Below are 10,799 nucleotides of genomic sequence, written 5' to 3' on the forward strand. Positions count from 1 at the left end.
TTTTGCTCACAGGACAAGCCTAAATCAACATTAAAGAATTCTCACTGGGGAAAAGCCCTATAAACGCTTAGAGTGTGGAAAGAGCTTTTCTCACAGCACAAAATGCTGAGAGTGCAAAAAGAGCTTTGCTCACAGCAGACACCTTAAGCAACATCAGATAATTCACACTGGGGAGAAGCCCTATAAATGCCTAGAGTGCAGAAAGGGCTTTGTGAACAGCACACATCTTAAGCAAAATCAAAGAATTCACACAGGTGAGAAGCCCAATGAATGCTTAAGAGTGTGGAAATAGCTTCAGTCAGAGCTGTACTCTTCAGACACATCAAAGAATTCACACAGGAGAGAAGCCCTATGAATGCTTAGAGTGCAAAAAGGGCTTTGCTCAGAGCACACAGCTTCAGCATCATCAAAGAATTCACACAAAGAAGAAGCCATAAGATTGCTCATTGTTTGGAGCACAATTCAATGTCGTGGTTGCACCTTGCCTCCCACCAAACGATCTGTTCAGGTGAGAAGCGCTGTGAATGATTTTTTTTGTGGAAAGCACTTCGTTGGAACAAACACTGTAAATTGCATCCAAGAACTGGCCCAGGAGACAAGGCCTTCCCTGGTGAGATTTGAACTCACTGCATTTCTTTCTTCCTGTAGTGGTGGGGACTGATGGAATCCAACGGATTTCTGAATGCTCTTGGGAATGGTTCAGTGGAGAGAGCTGGTGATCCAGCCAAGGCTGTAGCCTCTCTGTGGGACAGTGAGATGCAGTGGGCCACCAACGTGATTGCCTCTGAGGGCCCTCTCCAGCCCTGAAGAGCCAGCTCTGCTCCTTGGCATACTGGGGAGCTGTGGTCAGTGAAATAGGCTGGACGTCATCTAGAGCACAAATGACCTAAGACTCCAAGCGAAGATGACCGAGCACACCCTAGAGCGCATGATCCTCCCTATTACATTGCAGTGCAGCCAGCAAAGACGGCTGATTTTGCTGCCTCTGTTGTGTGATTGTGTAGCCTTCCAGCGGAGCTCCAGGGTGGTCCATGGGGTGTTTTCACTCTCTCTAGCAAATGGGGTCCCGGACCCGTCGAGCTTCTGCTATGACCTTTTTGCATCCTAGTCCAAGTCGATCCCCGCTATGTACTGAGCCAACCACTGGGAAGGGGAGATATAAGCTGGCTGACTGAGGCGGAGCGTCCGCCATGAAGGGCAATGGCCCTACCCTCTTCTCAAGCAAACTCTCTCTGTGTTATTGTGTGTGTGTTGTGTGTATGAGCTATCGTAGGCTGAGAGCGTAGCATAGCTCGTGTGACTGAGATCCAACCATCCCTCGGGTGACATCTGAGGGGTGGGGGCAACGGGCTAGTGGGAGAGGGTGGCCATAGCCTGGGTGGCATCCTTGGGTGACCGTGTAGAACTCTGCTTGAAGAGGGTGGGATATTAGGCCTGTTTTCATTTGAATTTCCACCTCCTTACTGGCTTATCATCCCTGCCTGACATTATACTGTTAGTTTTTCCCTACCCTGTGCCTGCTTACCCTACCCTGTACCTGTTTGCATTCTCTTCCCCTCCTTATTGTTTTACTATGATTTTATTAGATTGTAAGCCTATGCGGCAGAGTCTTGCTATTTACTGTTTTACTCTGTACAGCACCATGTATATTGATGGTGCTATATAAATAATAATAATAATAATAATAATAATAATAATAATAATAATACTGGCTTTGTGTGTGCGTATCTTGTATTTTGTTGTTGTGAGCATGGTCTTAATTGTGTTGTTATAGATACGCAGTAGCCATTTTGCATCTTTTAAAATCTATTTTAAAGTGTTTTATTCTGTTTTTATTTTATTTTATCTTGTACACCGCTCTGAAGTTTTCAATGGGGAGCAGCATATAAAAATTGCAAATAAATAAAATAAAAATGACAGAACATACTGTGTAAGGGAAAGGGGGCGGCAATACGAGGGCAGGGCGGAGTGCCTTTAAAGGTAGATATTTAACACCCATCTTACCTTCCAGTTGCTCTGCCACCCTGGGGATCATGGAGAACGGCCCCGGCCACCCACAGATGCTCTCCTTGCTCCTATACAATGCCAGGTCGGTTAAAACAAAGCAAATATCATCTATGACCTCCTTCTAGATGAAGAAGCTGACCTGGCCTGCTCCACAGAGACCTGGCTGGGAGATGACAGTGGCCCGATTTGGGCCCAGCCCACCCCCTCCAGCTGGGTACTGTGTTAGTGAGCAGGTAAGGGTGGTGGGGTGGTGGAGTAGCTATGGTCTACAAACACAATCTCAACTTGACCAAAATTCATGTCTGGGAATTGAATCACATGGAGTGTGTGTACTTGAGTTTGAAGACCAGGGATAGACTGGGGATTCTGTTAGTGTACGAGCCGCCCCGCTGCCTATGAAACTCCCTGGCCAAGTTCACGGAACTGGTGTCAGAGTTGGTGTTGGAGTCACCCTGGCTTTTGGTCCTGGGCAACTTCAACATCCCATTCAATACCAGTTTGTCAGGTGTAGCTCAGTTCATGGCATGGGCCTATCTCAACTGGTCTCTGGACCTGCACATTCAGAAGGTCACACCTTCGATGCTGTTTTCAGTTCTGAACAGATGGATCTATGGTGGAGTTGATAGATACCTCTGCAATGTCATGGACAAGAGGGTTTCTGGTCAGGGTTAGTATCATGGCTACCATCCACCCCTACAGGGGTGGTGGACCTATTAAGATGGTCCTCCCTCAAAGGCTGATGGATCCTCTTGGATTCCAGAGAGCCTTAGAGGGTTCTTTGGCTGGTATTGTTGACATCCTGTTGAAGCCCTGGTCAATAGATGGAATCAAGACCAACTAGGGCTATCAACATAAGCGCCCCCATGCATCCTCTCTGACCCCCGTCTAACCCGGCAACTTGGTATCCTGAAGATCTCAGGGCATTGAAGCGGAAAGGATGACGACTAGAGGGCCGATGGCTGGAAATAATAACAAAAATAATATACTTATTTATTACCTCCCCCTTATCATCTCCCTCTGGATCGAGGCAGGGAACAAAACCAAATAAAATTTAATACATAAAATTTGTGATTTTAGAATGTAAGCCATATGGCAGGGTGCTTTATATTCAGTTTTATTTTGTTCTGTACAGCACCATGAGTATTGATGGCACTATATAAATAAATATTATTATTAATAATAATAGTTAAGAGGATATAAAATCAATTCAGTATTAAAATAACAATCACAGCATCTTCAAATTCTTAGGTTTAAAATTCATCTGGGTAGATTTACATCCGACAAGTCACAACATAGAGAACATCTTCGTTCCTATGGGGTGGCAAAACGTGCAGCGAAGAAAGCTTTCTCCTCTACATACGTTGCATCTGTGAATTTGTGTCCAGCGTAACCGTTCAGGGTGGTGAGGGGTCTAACGCTGACACCTCCCCACTTGAACCTGGTTTTAGAGCCTTCAGTAGTTCCTTCAGTCCCTATGAAGAGAGACTGAAAGAACTGGGCATGTTTAGCCTGGAGAAGAGAAGATTGAGGAGAGGCATGATACTATTTATTTATTTATTTATTTATTTATTGCACTTATATACCGCTCCCATAGCCAGGGTTCTCTGGGCGGTTTACAGAAATTCTAAAATTAAGATAAAAATGAGTATACAAAATTTAAAATTCTAAAACACAGAACATATACACTTCTCAATCCTCCCAGAGTGCAGGACACGGAATAACGGTCTCAAGTTAAAGGAAGCCAGATTCCGGCTGGACATGAGGAAAAACTTCCTGACTGTTAGAGCAGTACGACAATGCAATCAGTTGCCTGGTGAGATTGTGGCCTCTCCCACACTAGAGGCCTTCAAGAGGCAACTGGACAACCATCTGTCCGGGATGCTTTAGGGTGGATTCCTGCATTGAGCAGGGGGTTGGGCTTGATGGCCTTGTAGGCACCTTCCAACTCTGTTATTCTATGATTCTATGATTCTATGATCTCTCCCCTTCCAATTCCAGTGTTTACAGCTCCCCATTGGTTCGGCCTTTGCCATTAGCACCAACAAGAGCCAGGGGTGGACTTTGGACCACGTTGGCCTCTACCTGTCTACATCTGTATTTTTAAATTACAAAGCTAGGGTATCCACCCTCCAATCACTATTGAGAACAATAATTAATCACAATATTATGTAAATCTTTTATATAACCTCTGTAATAACAATTAACAATTCTATATCCACATTCCAATAACTGCAGCATTGCATCTATGCATGGACTCAGTCTTTGCACCAATTTTACAACATACACTAATCACCATTCAAACACACTAATTGCATGTCATATATACATAGACATAATCTGTGGCATCAGTTTTACCATATAGACTGATCACAACGCATTTCACCAATCCAATAATTACAATAATTACAATTTTACATACATGTAAACATATATAGTGAGAATTACTCACTATATATTTTAAAGACAGCACAATTTGGTCATGTAATGGGATGAATGGGATACTGTGTGTTGTTGTTAGTAATAATTGTATAATATATGTTTCAGAAATTATGTATTATGGGAGACTATTATGAAAGGCCTTGGCATACAGTCTGAGAGAAGGTATGTTTAACAAAGTTTAACATTGGGGATGGTTTGTTCATTTTGAATAAGTATGTTAAGGATGGGTGCTGTCTTTAAAATATATAGTGAGTAATTCTGTATTACATATATGTTTATGTCTTAGAGCGTTCCTGAAGAAGCAATATCTCACGAAACAGGTTAATGTACCGGACTCCTGTTGGTGCAATGAAGCTACCACGCTAAAGGTGTAATGAAACTTCTATACAAAAAATTGGTGCATACAGATATGGAAATTGTAAATTGTTAAATGACTTATGTTTACATGTATGTAAAATTGTAATTACTGTATTGGAATGGTGAAATGCATTGTGATCAGTCTATATTGTAAAATTGATGCCACAGATTATGTCTATGTATATATAACATTAAATTAGTGTGTTTGAATGGTGATTAGTGGACTGAGTCCATGCATAGATGCAATGCTGCAGTTATTGGAATGTGGATATAGAATTGTTAATAATAGCAAAGGAGCTCTGCTGTGAACTAAGGCCATCCACCCCAATCAGCATCCCAAGTGTGCAATATGAGGACAATGACTTACATCTCAGAGTTACTGTAGGAATGACTACATAAAAGCCTCATCTGGATACAACCAAGGCCTTAGCTAGACCTAACTGAAAGTCCGGGGGAGAGGAGAGGAGACCTCGCATTGTGAATAACACGAGATCTTACCCTCGTTTACCTAGGATGACCATATGAAAAGGAGGACAGGGCTCCTGTATCTTTAACAGTTGTATTGAAAAGGGAATTTCAGCAGGTGTCATTTGTATATATGGGGAACCTGGTGAAATTCCCTCTCCATCACAACAGTTAAAGCTGCAGGTGCCCTGCCCTCTTTTAAATCTGGTCACTCTAGTATAGCTCCTGCACTTTAACTGTTGTGATGAAGAGGGAATTTCACCAGGTTCTCTATATATACAAATGACACCTGCTGAAATTCCCTTTTCTATGCAACTGTTAAAGATACAGGAGCCCTGTCCTCCTTTTCATATGGTCACCCTAGTTTACCCTCAAGGCACGACGACCTGAAGAAGAGAGGCGTCATGCCCGCCATTTAATTTTTTTTTTAAAGAGACAGGAGCGCTCCAGCGACAACTGGTGAGTGTTTTTTTTTTAAATGATTTCCTGACACACCCCACCCTAACCCCGATGGGCGCAGCACCCAGCTTCACGCGGAAACGGGCCACACGCTTGCGGTTTCTGGCTCCCAAGACCGTGGGGAGAAACGGGGCCAAAGGGTAGGGCTGTATCCCGGGGCAAGGGAGGGATGATCCCTCCCTCATCCCGGGATCCCCTGTGCGTCATCTGGATACACAGGGACAATCCCGAGTATCAGCCCAGGATATAGCCTGGTCTAGCAAAGGCCCAAGAATCCTTCCCTCTTACGAAATTTAAACAATGCTGATGTTTCTTTAAACCCCTTCTTCCAAGGAGGAATCCCAATTCTATTGCTGGAGAGCATCTCTACTCTTATCTTATATATATAATTCAAACTCGGGAGTCAACCCTTTTTCGTCATCCTTTTTTGACTGCCTTCCCATTGACCGATTCTCATGAAACACTTCATTGGAAAGCTCTTGATTCCACAAATAACAACAGTTTTCACTATAATTCAAAGCTGGGAGTTTATTCATGTCCTTAAACCTTTCTTTTTTTAAAATAAAATAGGCTATGTTCTATAACAATGTATTATAAAGTTATTTTAATATTAAATTGTCAAGTATAATTAATGGTTCCTCTCTATTCGTCCCTGGTTAGGCCTCATCTAGAGTATTGCGTCCAGTTCTGGGCTCCACAATTCAAGAAGGACGCAGACAAGCTGGAGCATGTTCAGAGGAAGGCAACCAGGATGATCAGGGGTCTGGAAACAAAGCCCTATAAAGAAATGGGCATGTTTAGCCTGGAGAAGAGAAGATTGAGGGGTGACATGATAGCACTCTTCAAAGACTTAAATGGTTGTCACACAGAGGAGGGCCAGGATCTATTCTCAATCCTCCCAGAGTGCAGGACACGGAATAACAGGCTCAAGTTAAAGGCACCTGGACAACCATCTGTCAGGGATGCTTTAGGGTGGATTCCTGCATTGAGCAGGGTGTTGGACTCGATGGCCTTGTAGGCCCCTTCTAACTCTGATTTTCTATGATTCTATAAACAAACACCATTAATTGCAAACTGGTGCAAAGTGAAATATGAACACTAAAAGTCTCTGTACACTTTTATGAACCCAGGTTCAGGCGAAAGTACAGTGATATGCCAGTAAAATAATGGCCTGTAAAGAAATCGTGAAAGGATTAAGAAACACCTAGAGTTAGAAGTTATCCAGTCAAAGTTTAGTGATTGCTCAGACAGGAAATCTCTAGCTGTTAAATTTAACAAAATAACATGTCTAGATGTCAAATGCTTACTGACAATAGTAACTGGCAGGTGAACTGCAAGTTTAAGCACGCCTCACTCCCCCTGCACTCATACTACCCCTCCAGTGCCTAGAGAAGAAGCTTGATGCATTCGCCTGGGCGTTGCTGTGCTCGCCTCGAGAAGGTGGCATAGGCAGGCAACCCAGCTGCCTTCTGATGATAACAAAGCTATGGCAGGTGTTGCCTTGAATTGCGTGCGTTCATTGGCCAACCACGACATTCACGTTGCTGATGGACCAGAACGGTGGCCGCCCTGGAGTCTATAACAAGAACATTGTATTGAAGGAAGTTTTATAAAGAAAAAAAATATAACACCTTGAATGTTTCGATAAACGCAATTAGTTAAGTTAAACCTTTCATTAGATTTGATTTTTCTCCTTGAACGGTGTTTGCAGGTAACCAACTGGTTTTTAAATATTTGAATCACAGCTAGGGATGTCAGAGGAATCCACAATGGAGTCAAATTAGGGTGACCATATGACCGGATTTGCCCGAATTTGTCCGGGCTTTTGATGACAAATCCGGGAGGGGGAAGGGAAATCCGGATTTTCCCAAAGAACAGCTCTAATGGGAATTAACAAAAATGCTTATAACTCCATCATTTTTAAAGATAAAGACATGAAACTTGGTACGATGGTAGCTCTTAGGAAGGGCTTTAGTCATACCAAATTTGAAACAGATCCGTTCATCCATTGATTTTTTAGGAATGTTTTTAAAATTGAGGTTTTAAAATTATTATTTTTTAAATCGTCATTTTTAAAGATAAAGAGATGAAAGTTGGCACCATGATAGTTTTTAGGTAGAGTTTTAGCCAAACCAAATTTGAAACAGATCTGTTCATCCATTGATTTTTAGGATTTTTAAAAAATTTGAGGATTTAATTTTTATATATATATATATATATATATATATATATATATATGTGTGTGTGTGTGTGTGTGTGTGTGTGTGTGTGTGTGTGTGTGTTATTTTTAAAGATAGATGAAACTTGGCACCATGATTGCTCTTAACAAGGACTTAGCTATGCCAAGTTTGAAACAGATCTGTCCATCCATTGAGTTTTAGGATTTTTTTTTAAAGTTTGAGGTTTTCAAATAATTTTTTAAAAATAATTTTAACATGGCGACCATGTTGTCCTCCTTATTGGTTTCTAAAATATGGTCACCCTATTGTTATTACAGAGGTTATATAAAAGGTTTAAATAATATTGTGATTAATTATTGTTCTCAATAATTAGTTGAGAGGGTGGATACCCTAGCTTTGTCATTTATAAATCCAACCACTGCCTCCAATTTCCTTGATACGTCTGTTTTGCCATGGAAATCTCTATGTTAGGGTGACCCTATGAAAAGGAGGACAGGGCCCCTGTATCCTTAACAGTGGCATTGAAAAGGGAATTTCAGCAGGTGTCATTTGTGTATATGGAGAACCTGATGAAATTCCTGCTTCATCACAACATTTAAAGCTGCAGGTGCCCTGCCCTCTTTTAAATCCGGTCACTTCTACAGCTTTAACTGTGGGACTTTTCTTCCACATTTTGAGCACTCCATGCTTGTGTGAATTTTCTATGGGCAATGTTTGAAATAGAAATAAATGCTTTTGGCACCAACGTCATTTGAAAGGCTACTAAACTTTTTATTCTCTCAGTATTTTAACACTTAATTTTAACTTAAATTTAAATTTTACTGTTTTAACTCTGTATTTTAATCTTATATCAATTTTGCTGTGTGGTTTTATCCTGGTTGTGCTTTTTATGCTGTATTTTGTAATTGTGCTTTTAACCTGTTGGTTGTTTTATTGTGGTTTTAATTTTTACGAACTGCCCAGAGAGCTTCGGCTATTGGGCAGTATAAAAATGTAATAAATAAATAAATAAACAATCCTTAAGGCCTAACTGTTGCTTCTTCCACTTCCTAGCGGTTTTTGAGTAGCACCCCTTGCTTGCTGATGAAAATGTAAACATGAGCATCACTTTCCACCCTCTGAGTAAATTTTCATTCTAAGCATCTATAGGGCTTCTCCCCTGTGTGCATTCTTCAATGTCACTTAAGGTGTGCGCACTGAGCACAGTTTTTTCCACCCTTCTGAGCCGGAACGGTAGCTTACAAGTGAACCAACTCAACCATACCCACCAGACACACATTATTATTATTATTATTATTATTATTATTAATTTATTTCATTTTTATACCACCCCATAGCCAAAGCTCTCTGGGCAGTTTACATCAGATAAAAACACTTACAAACAATGTACAAACAATGTAAATCACAAAAACATACAATTTAAAACCATGAAAACATACAAAAACAAACCCAGGCTAATTACATATTGCTTAGAGAAAAATCTTGACCTAGCGCCGAAAAAATGACAATTTTGGGGTCAGGCGGGACTTGTCAGGGAGTTTGTTCCACAATTGGGGGCCACCACAGAAAAAGGCCCTCTCTCTTGTTGCTGTCCTCCAAGCTAGGTGGGACAGATATAAAAAAACCCAAAACTTCCACCACAACCACATTCCGGTACCCGTTCCGGGCCATAGTCCGCATTGCACAAAACGCGCTGGAATGGTAGCTTCCAATTGAGTCAACTCAACCAAATTCACCCGTCACACAGTACTAGGTGAGCCTGACATAATAAGCTCCAAGTATTCCACCAAAACCACGTTCTGATACATGTGGTTTACAAAAACAGAGTGATAACTGAATGGTTGCATTTCTGCTTGGTTACCGTTTGTGCTCGGTTACTGTTAACAACTTATTTAGTTTTGTAAAGTATTTATGCTCGATTATTGTGAAACAATTTTAGGGTAACCATATGAAAAGGAAGAGAGGGCTCCTGTATCTTTAACAGTTGCATAGAAAAGGGAATTTCAGCCGGTGTCATTTGTATATATGGAGAACCTGGTCAAATTCCCTCTTCATCACAACAGTTAAATCTGGTCACAGTATAGCAGCTTTAACTGTTTTGATGGAGAGGGAATTTCATCAGGTTCCCCATATATACAAATGACACCTGCTGAAATTCCCTTTTCTATGCAACTGTTAAAGATACAAGAGCCCTGTCCTCCTTTTCATAGGGTCACCCTAAACAATTTATGTTTGATATATGATGAGGTACAATTAATAAGCTATATAAAATGTTTGTTCACCCCAGTTGTTTGAATATCATTTAATATTCTAGCAGTTGTGTGCTGGTTAGCATTCTTCTATTTTGTCATTTCCAACTGCTGCCTTCTGCGTTGCTGTATTAATCCTGATACACAGCTGGTCATTCGCTGTGTGAAGAGAGCTCTGGACAAGGCGGACCCTTGGTCTGATCCAGCCTCAGAGCTCTTTAGTATTTATTTAGAATATTTATATACCGCTCCCCATTGAAAATTTGTGGAGCGGTGTACAAGATAAAATGAAAATAAAAACAGAACAAAACAGTTAAAACAAAAACAGAGATTCAGGGCTGCATATTAAGGAATGATATTTTTCTTATGTGTTCACGTGCACACAAGTGGGAGAAGAGGTACTGCTTGCTTTGACAGGGGCAATACTGCCTTGGGGAGAGGAGGGAGGAGAGAGACGACCTCCGAAGTGTTGCCTCCATCTAAGGGTTAAAGAGAGCGAGCGTGTTCAGTCCTAGAGAGGCCTGTGAAGAGCCCAGGCTGATTGAATGCACTCACTTCCTCCTCCTCCCCCCACCCTTGGAAAAGCAGCCTGGGAGGTTTAGCATTGTGGGTCCCACCTGCAGCCCCTTTTCCCCTGCAGAGC

The sequence above is a fragment of the Elgaria multicarinata genome, chromosome 3 (assembly GCF_023053635.1).
Source record: "Elgaria multicarinata webbii isolate HBS135686 ecotype San Diego chromosome 3, rElgMul1.1.pri, whole genome shotgun sequence".
Classification (NCBI taxonomy): Eukaryota; Metazoa; Chordata; class Lepidosauria; order Squamata; family Anguidae; genus Elgaria; species Elgaria multicarinata.